Below are 15,793 nucleotides of genomic sequence, written 5' to 3'. Positions count from 1 at the left end.
AGCTGTCACCTTCAGCATCCTACATTCTCAAAGCTGCCCACAACTCAGGAAACCTTGAGATTTTTTGCATGCCAGTTGGCAAGACATTCTAGTAGCACAGGCTACCCCAGAAGTAAATGCAGGCTGGATAAAGACACAATATGGTTACCTAAAGCACAATTCAGCATTAACTTCTGCCAAACCTTGGAGTAAGCACAAGAGACACTTATCTATGCAGGTACCCACAATTCTGATAGCACAGTTAAGTGCATTGATCTCCCATTGTACAGAAGAGCCTTTTGTTCCAACAGAATTTACAACTCAGGAATCCCAGATTTAGATGAAATGTTGAAGAGGACAGAAAGGGACACTGTTAAGTCACCAGTTTTTCAGGGTGGCAGCTATACTTAGGATGTTATCTTTTCTAGGCTCCTATTTTTTATCACTGTCAAACAGGACTGTGCTCTACCTTGTATGGATGCCCTTATAGTCCCTTACTGTGCGTCTTTAAAGCACATGACAACAGGCAAAACCTGACTTTGGGTATAAACACTGCAAACATTCATATTCTGTGACTGCTCATCTAAGACAGGGAAATAAAAGCTTGTTGACTTAGAGCAAGGCAAGCCATACTTCATTGGGGGTGGAGGGGGGAAAAATTGCACTTCCTTTATTGTTCTTCATTAGAGATACAAGTTCTTTTAAAAACCCCAAAGCTTTCAGTCAGAGGTTGGCAGGATTAATAAATAAGGGATACATTTTAATAGGGGAGTTGTCAGCATGACCCTTTCTTTTACAGAACAGATATGACAAAAGACAACATTCTCCCCACCCCTCATTGCATTTCTCATACATTTCAGAAGAGGAATGATTCCTTCCCAAACCCTAAATTGACATGGCTTCATATAAATCACTCTCCTATCACAGCCAGGAGAAGAAGAATAAGAGAAAAAATCTCTTTAATATCAGCATCTAGCCTGATTGCTTGTATACTCATTTAAGATAAGGTTTCCTAGCAACCTCAGGGATTTGTAATTAACATTGGGCTTTGAGGAAGACTGCTTTTACCTCTAAGTACAAACATATAGTTATAAAATTGATTATAGTTGAAGTCAAACATCTTGGAGGAAGTTTGACATTTTAATACTAGAGACACTCCTTCAGGTGGCAAACCCAACCCTTAAAAATGAAATTCTAAAATTCTTTAGCTCTTTTTGCTCTCACATCATAAAACCTTGATGGACTGTTTCACATACACCAAGGTGATTTAAATAGGTCAGGGAGATTTGAACAGTATAAATCTCAGATACCAAAGCAGTTTCAGCACCCTAAGAGTCAAAAGTACATCCTTTTTCCCGTGATAACTAGAACATCCAAGACAGACAAGACATTCCTCTTCTCCTAGACTCAAGTATTACAGCTTTTGGTGTTTACTGTTTTTCACTACCAATAAGAATGAAATAAAATATTCATGTGCTATCATTATTCTAATGCCTACAAGGACAGGAGATGCAGTTACTAGCCATCATACTGCCTGAAGGAGCCAAAAGTTACCAGTATTGTTATTCAGCTTAGTTTTATGATTATGGACACTGGTAGCATTAAATCCTAAATAGTCAGCTACAAAACCTATGGTGAAAAGCATGAAACACCCATAAGCGTCATCCTAGAGGTAAATCTATGTTACATGCACAGAACTAAAACCTTACTAAATAAGACAAATGGCCCCACCAGCATCTGAACAGCTAACTGCATTAAGGAAATATAAAACTGTCTCTAACCATGACAAATTCCTCATGCAGCTTCAGCTAAACAGCTGGAGCACCCGCCTTCCTCTCTCCCTTTCCTGGCCAACACCAAAAGGAACAAGCCAGTTGTAATGCCAGGACAAGTCAGGAGCTGATTACAGGAAGAAAGAAATACATTGACCAAGAAAATATAGAAAAAATCTCATCTTAACAGAGCATGTTACTTAACAGCAGTTGAAGATAATGGTTCTATTTACAAGCCAACAGGAGACACTTCTGTGTAACAGCTTTGTTCCTCTTGGACAGAGTCTCATAACCTTGGATTAGGGGAGGCACAGTTTAAGTTTATAGCAGAATGGAGACAACTTGTCCAAACATGAGGCACCCATTGCTGGCAGGGGGCACAAGCAGAGGAGAGAGGCCTGTGATAACAGGAAAGTATATTTTCCACACCATGCATGGAAACAGTAAAGTGTTGCTAACAGAGTCAATCCATTGAATGAAAGTATATGGTAAAGGTAGCAACATTAGATAAGCTTTAATCTATTATTACCACTGAAGGTGCAGCAATAGGTTTTTTATTATTAATAAATTAGACAAAGAAAAGCCTGAACCTCTACAGTCTGACCCTCTGTTCCCATATGCTGAGCATGTCCCCTCCCTTATCCCTCTGCATGTGCTTCTGCAGAAGCCATGACTGATATAGTACCCTCTACTGCATACTCTATGCTTTGATCACAGGTCCATCCCCTCAAACAAGATAATTATTTGCCACCTTCACTTCACCTCCAAGTCATTCACAAGTTATCCATCCCCCCTTATATCCAAGCTTCCTCTAGTTCATTGGAAACTCATGTACTACAAGCAAGACACACACCTATTCAGTGCAAATAAGGAGAAACAAAAACCATACTCTGCCAGAGTTAACAGGCAGCACCATGGTGATAAGAGTGTTAAGTGGTAACAGTTGAAAGTGTTTTCACACCAGAGCATTTCACCTGACTAAAGAGGTGCTTGGGCAGAACTAAATACTAAAGGAAAGGGTTACTTCACCTTAATAAAACATTTACATTTTTATATTAAGCTCTGAAACACCTGTGAGCACATTTGGAACATTACATTAATACTGACATACAAGCCAAGCTTGTATCCAAAATACTCTTACTGAAGAAAGAATATTGCCATTTAACCAGAAAAACACATTAAGTGGTTTTCCTCATGAGAGCTTTGGAGTGAACTTTCACTTTCAAGTGAACTAAGAACCAGCACAAAGGAAACTGTGCAGATAAAAACCCTATAAATAGCAGTTACATTTGGATCTTCCCCTTACTTTAAGTATTTTGGGGTTCTCTTTTCAGAGTTTCCCTCCCCTTGAACTAGCAGAGTTCCACAATGACAAAAGTCTTTCCCCAGCCAACTCTACTACAGATTTTGCTGCTTTGGATCACTTCTCTATAGGCTGAAGTGGCAAAACCTGGTAATAATTAAATACTTTTTTCTCCTTTCAAGGGCTGCTACAGACTCTGAGTCAATTAGAAGTAGCAAAACAAAGAAAGACAAAAATCAAAGTGACAAAGTCAAGCTTGGAACCATATTAAAGCATAAAATAAAGCTCAGATGTAACATGATTTTCAGACTAAATAACCTGCTCATCTGAGGGCTCTTCCACCTCTTTAGCTTGATCTTTGCTGTTCATATAGAGTAGGCTGCAAAGGTCAGGAAATATCAGATAGAGAAATGAGGTCTTATAATCTTTACTATTCCCAGGACAGAGGGAAAAGGAAGCCTCTTTCTGCAGTCTTTGGCACAACAAGCTTTTCAATAGTCAGCTTAGACATTTGAGTAACTCTAAATCCCTGTTGCATGGCCTTTGAGTTGCATAACCTTTGTATTGACAGTAGATTTTCAAGGTTGTTCTGAGGGGTTTTATTCCCTCTCCCCTCCACACAAGCCTCCTGCATAGCTTTATTGCTAAAAGGTTGCCAACAGTACTCAGCTTAAAAATTGAGACAGCAAATCCTACTGCTTCTTTCTGAGTAAGAGCAGGGAAGAATTATTCTTTTCCTCAGAAGGAAGAAAATAAGAATTTTGAACAGGACTCATCACTCAGAGCCCCCTTGGCCTCATTTAGCACCCTGAGAACTCCAGGATTAAACATGCCCTGGAGCCACACTACACAGTACCTCAGCTGTAACACAGCACATTCATAATTTTTCTTTTAATAGTATCCAGATACTGTACTTTTTAAGCAGGAGCCAGTTTTTAAGCCAGCAGAAATCCCTCGGTTCCCAAACCCATTATTTTTGTCACTACATACTGAACCATCTCAGTCTGAAGAGGAACAAAGCCAAACATTACCACCAGAGAACATTACAAAACAAAACACGTTAACACCCTCTCCACCCAACAAACTGCTTCATGACTTTCTATGGACCAGGCAAACCTACAGCAATGGACACCTTTTAAGGCACCACCGGGAGTAGCAGCTTTTCTACTTTAACACTTTCTTAATTTCCATTGCTTGAATTACTACTCCTCCTTTTTCAGGATACAGAGTTGAAACACTACTAGAAATGCTTATAGAGTTATTTGAGAGGCTGCAGGACCAGCACAAGCCTCAGACTTAGTACTCACCAAGACACCATTTTCCTGCAGGACAGTAGCTGTTCCTGGGTATGCCCTCCATTATGGCAGCATCTTATACCAGATATACCACCTAAATTAAAAAAAACAAAAAATGTTTCTTTAGCTAGGCATAAACCTTGTCAGAGAAAGCCACTGCCAAGAGGCAGCTCAGCATGGCTCCCTCACCCCACACCACCATTACTTACCCGAGATAGCAGCAGCTCCCCAGGCAGCCTAGAGCTAGAGCAACACTCCACACCCCGCTAGTCTCTCACAAAACAGGCCCTGTTTGCCCTCTTCTGCCTTAAATACCCGCCTTCCTCCACAGGTGGGCTGGGGAGAACAGCCCCGCCCCATCAGCCCTGGCCTGACGCGGCCCACCTGGGCCGGGCGGAGCTCGCCGCTGGGCTATAAAACCCCCCTCAGTAGCGCTGTCCTTCTTCTAGAGACGGCTGTTGTGTGTTCTCTTCGCCTCAGCTGCCTGCAGTGCTGCTGAGGCGCTCGCTGCTCCTCCTCCTCAGCTACAGGTACCTGCAGTCTTGTCTATTGGAGTTGGGGGGGTTGCTGTTTCCTTCCTGAATTAAATGTTTGGCTTTAAGGGATGGCTGGCTTTGCTGGGGGCCTGTAGCAAGGTCGGGCTTTGTGTTGGGCCTTGGTTAAGCGATATGGGCTGAGGCTGTGCCCGGGCCTGTCCCCTGAGGGGGTAAGAACAGGCCTTAGGCCCTGCCTGCAGTAACACACAGGAGCTTGAGGGAGGGTCTCTGAATTTTTGCCCTTAGCACCTATTTATCAAAAACATGTATAATTACATGCATGTTCCTTTTTCAGGTTAAGTGTAGGTGGCCTGTCCAGCTTAAAAAAGTCAAGTAATAATTCTCAAATTTCGAAAAAAGATGATGTGTCATGATTTCAAGTCTGCTTTAGTCCCTACTTACTCTTTCAGTCCTTGGCTGACCTTAGCTGCCGCTGCTGCTCCCGTGCAGCAGAAGGAATCTGGATGAGGAGCCAAGCCTAACGGTTTAGGCTCTTCTCAGGCTGTGTCCTCTTGTTTCCCTCTGGTGCCAAGAGGGCACAGAGAACACAGTGGGGGAAATCCTTCAGGCTTTAAAAAGTGTCATTTTCTTGCCCTTTAGGCCCTTCTAATGTATTATTTTATCTTATTTGCTGTTTTTATCATGCTGTAACCTGGTGTGCTTCTCAGCATCAAAGAACATTGCTTTATTGTGACATTTTCAAATGAAAACTACATGGCAGTAATAGCTTTCCAAAGAGTGTTCATTTAGCTTGGCAACATTTATGTGTGGCAGGGAGAAGTAGAAGGGGGAGGAAAAAACCCCAACTCTACATAAAACTGGTGCTTTGAGCAAAACTCTATGATGATTATTTAGCAAACAAGCTCCTCTATTAGAATAGCAGAGAGGAAGATTGCATATCCAGACTAAATTACACTTTACAGGGAGATGGCACAGAATGGCTTTCTGCTGAGGTTATGCTTAAATTATAGCTGTTGCTAAAGCAAACAGCTCACAGTTTATATGTGAATTTGAATTATGTATCCAGCAGGCAGTATGTTTATAAAAAAAAACGAAGTCAAGTCAATAGAATGCTAAATTGCAACCACATTTGTAAAGGACAAAAATAACTCTGGTAGCAGGGCATCAAAAATGAACTGCAAACATGCATTATTTGCGTTGTCCAGCACTCTTAAGGGGAACAGTTTGGCTCTTGAATGCCCCAGGAATCATTGCCAATGATAAAATTGTAAAGTCACTAGATAAGTTTGAGTCCTGTATTTGTTTGTTTCATTTGGGACTTTCAGTCCATTAAAGTTGCCCAGTGCTTTGGAGGAGTATGTTCATAAATGTATAGAGTGTGGTGGTGGATGGTTTAGGATATCTTCTGGAGATCTTACTGTAGTAAGATGACTTATCTACATTACTTGGTGCAAATGAATACCGAGTGTTTGGAGCTAGATGTGGATTTGTTACCTCTATTGCATGAACTGGAGGCAATGTTTTCAAAGCAGGTTAGATTGAAAACACTGGTCCCTGGAGTGCTGCAGGGCACCTCAGGGTCCTAATGCACATTGGTGCTTATTTTTTTAAGTTAAGGTGCATGGAACATAGAGACTTGATTTTAAACATGGTTTGAATTTAGATGTGATGGCTGCAGCAGTTCTTTTTGTCCATCTGTGTGCTCCACCTCTCCACATAGGTTATGATCTCGACAGCAAGGGAGGTGGATACAGTTTGGCCCTATGTCTGTTAGTCTACGCAAAAAAATTGTCATCACTAAGTAGTGAACTGTGGCTAAGGCGTTGCACATCTGATTTGCTTTCCTAATAGAGCAATGGTAAGTCCTTCTGGGGCTGTGGGTCAAGTGTGAAGGGAGAGTCCCATGAGGGAGTTAGTGGCTGAGCTGGTGCTTCCTGGGAGATCTGTCCTTGCTCTGCTGCTAAAATGCTGTTCAGAGCGCCAGCACTGAGAGCACATGCTGAGCAATGCTTTGTGAAGTTCATAATGCCCAAGTGTTATAGTGGGCATAAAGGTAAACCTCTACAGTGTATCCCTTTCATTTGAAACCATTTGTTTTCTAATATTGTTTTTCTTGCTGTCTTTTAATAAAACTGGGCAATTGTTTTTTCTGTTCCAAGAAAATTCTTTATTATTTTTTCCATTGTTATAAATATGAGTAGAGCATATAAAGTCTCTAATGAAGATCAAAGTAGTATTGTTCTTGTTGTTTTATCATTACAAAGGGATGTGTAAAAGACAAACAAGACAGGCTTCCTCTGCCTCTTGGAGTGGAATTGTGCTAAGTAGAGTCTTAGAAAGACCATGGGTGTTCACGTACTGCATATTTACTATGCTCTGTCTAATTGCTTTTAATTGGAAGTACAAGCCTTAAATTTGTGATCCAATAACTGTAATGGTAGGATTGTCAGGACATTCTCCTCACCAGCCTTTTTATTAGAACTGAAGTAAAATGATAATGCAAGATTCAGTCAAGCATTTTCTCTGTAACATTTCAAACTGTCACTTAAAATGTACAAACATTCCTGAGCAAGGGAGATTTTTTCTACTCCCACCCTTTTATTCCTTTGTGATAACTCCCCTAACAGTACCTTTGACAGCTGAACATGGTTTCTGACTTGTGATCAAAACCACAAGGGAAATCAGTCAGTTCCTCCCCTTGTCTTGCTCTTCCTCCCCCTTTCTTGTGCAATGCCAGCCCTGTGCAAGTCAAATCTAATGCTCCCACTAAAAGATGCTGGTAATCAAATAATTACTTTTTTATACTATCATTTAGTTAATGCTTTATTATCCCAGGAACAGTTTTAACCTGGCTGAGGGGGGGAAAGACTGTTTGAAATGTATAGGAAAACTGTAACTTCCAAACTGAAATGTGAAGAGGTGGGAATATAACTGGTGTATAAAGGAAGCAGTGACACATACTGCAAGGATGCAGAGCTTCTCAATAGCTAAAAATGTGAGAAGGTGCATCTCAATACTTCTAAAAGCTCATCATTAGCTTTAAAAACAGGCTGTTTTTAAAGGACTTTAGGAAATGGGACATGAAGAATGGTTAAATAGATCTTCAGTCTCGCACGTGAAGCTTTCAGTGTTGAAGCCTTGAGAGCAAGGGCAAGAAATGGAAGGTGGAGAATGCCCTAAATATTTCCCTCTACTGAACTGTAACAAGCCAGCTTTGAACTCTCAAGGAGGCATGTAAATATGCACTAGGTATTTTTTCCTGTCTGTAAGGACCAGCTTCATATAAAGGCCTTATGAGAGAGGAGATGCAGCTGCTCAGCAAATGCACATGGAAAATTGTGGCAGATGCTCTCAAATGGAGAATCAAGAACCAGGAGAAAGAAAATGGAAGATTGAAAGCATGTGTAAAATGCTAAGGGTGTGACTGTGCAGTTGGTATATGGCACAAATTGAAATCTGTTAGGTATCTCAGGTATGTGGATATGTAAGGTACTTGCACAAATTCTAGAGTAGTAAGTTCCCCATCATTAAAGTAATGAAGAGAAACTAAATAAAAATAAGAAAAATAGGGCAGAAATGGATAAGTACTAACTGCTGCTGCTGTACCTGAAGGAACTCTTTTTCCCTCTACTTGCTTAGGACACACATTATTTACCTCCTGTGAATCTAAAAGGTCTTCCTGATTTGTTCTAACACCAATCCAGATGATAGACATGAAACTTCATGGAGTGTCTCCCAGTAGTCGCAGCATCTTGTGTACTGAAAGGATCTGTTACTTGCCTTTGTAAAGAAAGTGGAGGTAAGAGTAAGAGAAGCTTGTCTTCAGCTGCACTAAGGCTCCTCCAAAGAACGGGAGTGTGAGAAGGTTTGCCCACAAGCTGCACCAGAGTGAGGTTTCCTGAGCTCTTACATCTTAATTGGCTTACGATATAACACCAGAGAATAGGTCAGAGGGACAGAGCTATTTGTCAGACTTATTATTAACACTGGGCAGGTTTAGTGTGTAGTCCTCCTGGGGAGGGAACATGTTCTGTACTGAGTGTGGGAGAGAGAGCAAATAGATGGAGTTGAGCAGTAAATCTAGAGATAAATGACTCATGAAGATGGAAGCAGCCTATAACTTGTCCATGCATTACACAGAAAGGTTGAGATAAATAAGGGGCTATCTTTTTCCAGGAAAAGAAGTAGAAACTGAGAGAAATAGGTGGAGATGTAGGATGGCATCCCAGCAGGCTGTGACAAAAGGGTAGTTAGTGCAACTAAGCATTAACAATGACTAAGTGAAAATTAATGCTTTGACGTGGCATTTGCTGCTGTGCTGAGCTATAGAAAGCCAAATGAGATGCAAGAGTCCGTATTTGGAGGTAAGCTTACATTCATGGAATACTTAGTTTGTGGAAATGGATCTTTGACACTGAGGAGGGCTGGGTGTAGTTCATGGTTTTCCCACGTCTGGATTAGCTGGGGAGAAACACAAAAGCACTGTCTCCCAAGTTCCCCACCTACATTTTTCTGTCCTTAGGCTGGTTTCCTGAAAGAACAAAAATTCAGTGGTCACACTGCACGTATGTCTGTTGCTGTGTCTTTAGGACTGGGATTGTTTCTTACTGTGTTAAGATAGAGCATCTAGAGCACTGGGGTCTAACTTTTTGGGGAGATACTAGTCCTTAATGAAACACAAATGAAAATAAAGGTGGCTTGGTCTCAAGGGGAGATAAGATATAAGCAGTGTCTTAGACAAGCACTTGGGATTGTGGCAGAGTTTGCAGAATTAAATTTTTAGCTCCTTGATTTTCTTGTTTTAGTTAAGAACTTGCCTGTCATTGCATTACTGGTGAAGAATTAACTCTAAGGTGCTTATTGTGTAAGCCACTGTGACATTCAGGGTGCAGTTGTGTTGATTCATAATCTCTTGGTCCCAGATGTTAAGGAATAACTGATATGCTGTCATGAAACAAATATGCAGATGTGTATCACTGAACAAGCCATGAGCAAATGCAGCCATCTTTTTATGTATGCATGAACAGAAGTGCTATTGGGAACTGCCAGAAAATGTTGCATTAAGATACAAATTTTTTACATTTTTTTCCAGAAAGGTCTCCTGGAAAATTTCCATCAAAATGTTAAAAAATGAGTTTAGAATAGTAATCAATCAGTTTTAATGTACAGCACCAAACATAAGGAGGCCAAAACCCTTTTTGGCCTTTCTAGATTCTAATATAATACAAACAAAACCCAGTAATCTAATTATTTCTTCCCTTTATTTTTTGAGATATAAAATACCAACATAAAGGGAGGGGGAAGTAAGGAAGGACCTGTAATTGTTTTACAGAAGCTATTAAAATGTGCTATTAAAATAAACTTAATGAATAGATATTAATATCTGGTTAGGGCTGCTCTGACCTCCTGTCTTATAGGTCCCATTTATGTCTTGTTTGATGAAAGTTCTCTGAGACTGCGAAGCAAAAGGGCAAACTGATTTATGAACAAGACTTATTGTTGCACTGGCAGATTTGTATAATGAGAAATATATTAAATCTAATGAAGGGAAAGCGTGCCTTTCCAAGTCAGTAACTTTCCACCATGATGAAGTGATTCAATATCCCTCAGTGGATTAATTTAGATGATGCAGTAAGGCATGCAGCCACTGTTGCAGCCTCTTGCACTAATGACAAATGTTAAACAATTTCGAGTATTTGTTTTCTCTTTTTAAGTGGTGTTGATACTGAGAAGAGGTTCACTAAGTGATGAGTTAACAAGTCCCCCAATGCCAATGTCCCTGATGATTGTCTTGGAAGAAGATGCATCAAAGCCTCTGTTACTTTATACAGGAGAATATTGTGGCGTATTCCATTTGACAAGAATTGACTATAGGTGATAATTTTTCAGCCACCAGCCCCTACAGATTAAAACTGTATCTTCAGTCCATTAGTTGTGTGTTTATAGTCCTTAATGTTTAGGTTTAGGGAGGGAGTTGTGGCTGGCAGTACATTACAGTAAGAAATGTGCAAGAAGCAGCATGATGAACCGAACTCAGAGCCAACGTTTTCAGAGCAGACATTTCCTTATCAAGAACAACTCTCCTAAGGCTGGAGACTTTCCACTTTCTGAAAAGGAGTGTGTACAACCTCACCTCTACATGCTCTATAACTCTGTATAGCTCCGTTACTTTCAGCTTAAATCTAGTGGTACATTGGCTTGAGGTCTACACAGTCTAAGCTTGCCTAACTTGTTCCAGAACTGTGTGCCTGGAAACATAGCACATATGAAGGACCTGCTGCTTGAAATTGAGAAGACATGTGGAAAAAGATGAAGATGGCATAATGTACATGGCCAACATCACAAGTATCTGCCTTCATTCAAGGTTTGGACTCTGCAGTTAGGGTGTTCTGGGTTAATCAGATGCCTGGGACCATGCCTGAATGTAGCTGCCTTTGTGCTCTAAGAAATGGTCATGCTCAATGTAGATATGCCCTTAGTACTAGAAGCTTCGACCTGAAATCTTGATGTCCTCTTAGTGAAGTGGCAGAGCACCATTTAGGGAGCAGGGGCTGCAAGTACCTTCCTGACTTTCTCTGCTTTGAAATATTGGACAGATTTGTGTCAAGGGAAAAAATGAAAAATTAGTGAGGTGTAGTGGAAAATATTTCCCCTCCTATCCCACTAAAAATATTGATAAAACAAAGGAAAGTCTGTAGAGATGGTGGAAAACAAGGCCAAAGAAGCCAAACACTGATAAACTTAATTAAATTTCTAATGAAAACAGAGGCAGCCTGTGGTGATTACTCTGTGTAACTGAGACTAATACACCAATTAGGCTAATTCATCCCCTGGTGCTCTAAACACAGTTATAAACTTAATCTATACTTCTGACGTGTCAACAATTGATTTCTTTCGTTTTGGAAGCTCCTGGTTTGGACATGGAAAGCAGCAGATACTTGTTCACCAGGGAGATGCCATGTAGGAACAGATAATGTCCTACAGGCAGTGTGTTGTCCTCAAGGGATTCTCTTTTCTTTCTTTCTCTTAATTTTTCACAGGAACCCTGATCTGTACTGAACACTTAATGAGCCCAGTTTATTATTAATTATTAATTAGTGAATTCAGCACTTGGAAAATATTATCTATGCTGGAACAAATGCACAACGGATGGAGAAATTCCTTATGTCTTTGGGATGAGTGAAACCTCCTGCACGAGGTGAAGCTCAAACCATTTCTGTTGGTCTTCGTGTTTTGGGGCCTGATGTTGCAAACCTGACCAAAGCATCAGGCTCATAGAAACTAATTTGAGCCAAAACAGAAATAGTTACTTTCTAATGTATGAGACAAAATAATGGATGTTGGAAATGGTGTGATTCCTGCTTTATTTATAAAATGCCATTGGATAGCAGTTACTAAACCCCAGCTGTTTAAAAAGACACAGAGGTTCAGAACTGCAAGAACAGTTTGTGTATTTATGACTGCCAGAATGCAGGTCTGTGTACCGGATTAATCCCATTTTGTGATCTTGCAGAAGTTTTAAGATGTGTTTAAGCTTTTGACATGTCTGCACACTGATAAATTTGGTTGCATACAGGAATTAGATAGTAGAAAGGTCAGCAACTGCCTGATGCCTGTTCTGTGTATCCTGGAAACAAATCCTGGGCAAGATAGAAGGGAGAAGAAACATCTAGCAACTTTGGCTCAGTTGCCTGTCAATAATGTAAACTTGGATCAGCTAGTTAGATACAGTGGCTGTACCAAATAAATACTGTCTCTGGCAATTAGCAACACTTAATTTTGAAAATGAGCTAATACAATCAATTATGTCTTTTAATTTGCTAGACAGTATTTTACAGGGTTTAATTTTCTGCTACTACACCTTTCAAATTATCTTCAGGTGCTGTTTTGAATGTCATCATTGATGCTTATTCTGAAACTATTAGCACTGAAGGTGCCCCCACATATACAGCCTCCTCCAACCACCCACAAAATATGTTAGTGTTCTGTGGGATAGAGGAAGGTGGCAGAAGATGTCTTGGCCCATAATGGATCCAACCTTTTCCTGTGTCATCAAAACTTTTTGATTACCAGATCAAGGGGTGTGAATCTGTTCTGCTGCCCTATGAAGCATGTGTCTGGCATGTTTTACTTTATCGCAACCTGCTGAAGGCTAACACTATTTCAGGGGGTTTTACAGGAGTAGATTAGAATTATTACTAGCAGGAGGATATGCAGTATGCAGATTGTGAATGGCATAAAGAGTGTGTGTGTATGCATGTATTTCTTTGCCTCCCCCTCTGAATCAGATAAGCCGTGCTGAGCTGCCTTGGGTTTGCACAGAATTTGGAATCAAAAGTTTAAAGAGAAAGCTTAAATTAAGGAGCTGCTTTTTAGGTAGGAATTGAATATGTGGATAAACTATGACCTACTAATCTGGTATTTCATTCATAGCTGTGGCTAGTAATAGATGGTAAATGCTAGTTGTAGCTTCTCTCTTCTGTTGTGTTCCCCCAAGCAAATGTAGCGTTCCTGGTAATTCAGCAGAAGGGAGGGATGGAGAATGGCTGAGTTTTAATGGTGATCCAGCTGGGGAGAGGTGGTGTGCATCCAGGCTCTGCATTTTTGGTTGCAGCTGATGAATCTTAATGGAGCGGAGAAACTCCAAGCTTATACTGTCTGTGTGCTCAGGGTTTAAGCGATCACTTGGTAGTGGGTTTGAATTCTTTGCTAGGTGAGATCCAGGGGGCAAAGGGGGAGGTTGTTCTCTAGCCCAGGGTACAGCCTGCTGCTTAGGGTGGCCCCCATTTTGTTTTTTCTTATGAAATTCCCTACGTCTGCAGAGACAAAGGGTGCTGCTTCTGTGCCTGCTCTCCTTTCTTCTCTCCAGTGCTGCCTTCCTGGCATGTTGTCATGCTGCCTTCTGTTCTGCAGTGGGTGTGTTTAGAGACAGGCAGGACTTGGGGTATGCCACCTACTCTGCAAACAGCTCCTGAGAATATATTTTCTCTGAATTTATTGGAAAAAGTTCTTGAGCTCATGTTTCTCAGTTACTGGAAAGGTAGTAAAGAAGCTGCCTTCCTCCCTGGAGGGACAGACCATGGCTCAGTGGTCTTACATCTATTGCACACAGTATCTGATTCTTCTGTGTGTTTCCTTACTAAGTCGTGAAGTATTTGAGGATGTTGTGAAACAGAAGTCTTTTATTCATTCTCATACAGTTTGGACTTGAGAAATACATAGCGCTCTCTTTGGTGGCACTTGTCTCGCCAGAAGGCTTCCTTGTGCCTGGCCTAGGCAGAAAAAAATGCATTTAAATCAAAGCAATTATATTTATGCAAATATAGTGAATGCGCTTTTCATTTTTTATTTGCCATGAGTTATGATTGCAAAAAAGCCATGGTTGAATAAAGGGCCAGTAGGCATTGCTGGCATTTGATTTCCTTCCCTTGAAAGGACTTCAAAGCAATGTGGTCGAGTTATGGCTGTATATATGGGGTCATTTCATTGAGGATCTTCTCCATTTCCTCTTTAAATCAGCTGGGCTCAGCAGGAGACCCAAGCATAAATCCAGAGTCAGAAGCAAACTTGCTCTGTGCCTCCAAGCTTCTTGTATTGTTAGGCAGTAGCAGCCACAAACAACCTGTAGTTACCAAGGCTATTTTCTTATAGTGTGTAACCCTTTCTTCAGAAACTTCTAAAACATACATAAGTCGGCACCTATCCAAGTAGTCCTGTCCCAACTTTGAGCCACTTCACAAGCAGCTGCTGAAGTCAGAAGCCCAGAATTGAATGTAATAATAAATTTAGTCAATTTACAGAAATAATGTGATTTCCTAAAACATGGGAATTAGCAAGTCAAGCCCAGAGAATTAAAATTGCCCAGAGGCTCAGATGCTGTGAAAGAATCCAGTAAAACTCCATCTAAAGTTAGTAAGAAACAGAACACAGCATCTGTTTTTATTATGACATCCTTAAGGTCAGACCAGCAATGGGGAGGGGAAGAAATTAAAATGTAGTTTCTCTGAAGACACTATTTTACAACACTTTTTGCTTGTAGCTTGTTAATTTTCACGGCAGAGTTGCCTTGGGATGTGAATTAAAGAAACAGATGAAAAAAGTCTTGTGCCTCTAACTGTACTGAAGGCCCTATGCATACTCCTGTGCCTTTGATGAGAAACATTAAACATTTTTAATTTAGCACATCAATTTGAAAATCTAATTTTTTTAATGCTTTGTAGCAGCAGACGCTTTTCACGGTGCTGTCACTACCATAGAAGAATTATGAGAAACTTGAACCGCGAAAAGTAAATTAGAAAAATCTCATTTCAGTTACTCTAAAAAGAGGGGAAATTAGATTTTGATTAAAATCACTCACACATACAATTTTAGGTAAACTAATTTAGCAAGACTGACTATATAATTTTTTTTGCTTGCCTCCGTGTCCTTTTAGCGGCAGCTGCAATGGCCTTGTACGAGCATCTCCTCTAACAGCCAGTAGGAGAGGAAGAGCGGTGAAGTGTGGTCTGTTCCTTGAGCAGTTGTAAGGCTATGGAGAAGAGCTACTTGTTTAATTTGTCAATGAGAAGTCAATAATTAAAGAAAATAGAATTTGTCATTGAAATGTGCCTTATTGGATATTTTATTTTTCTTCTCAATCTGCTTAATTAACTATAAGAACAGTCAGTTAATTTGAGCTGCTCAAAATTCTGGTATCTTTGGAAGGAGTTGTACATTTTGACTTGGAGGATGAGTGAGTGATTTCCACGAGGCACTGACTCTCTGCTTTTTTTAGTTCATGATGATTCATGAATTCTTGATGAATACAGTATGATTTTTCTGAAATATATTTGTCATTTTAAACTATTGACTCTATAATGACAGCATCTCATTTTTGAGCTACCATTTGTTTGAAAGGTGCTTATTGAGAGCTGTGTTTGATCTTTAAATGCATTCTGTGGTTTTAGT

The sequence above is a fragment of the Phalacrocorax carbo genome, chromosome 24, assembly GCF_963921805.1.
Source record: "Phalacrocorax carbo chromosome 24, bPhaCar2.1, whole genome shotgun sequence".
NCBI lineage: Eukaryota > Metazoa > Chordata > Aves > Suliformes > Phalacrocoracidae > Phalacrocorax > Phalacrocorax carbo.
This window is presented reverse-complemented; position numbering follows the sequence as displayed.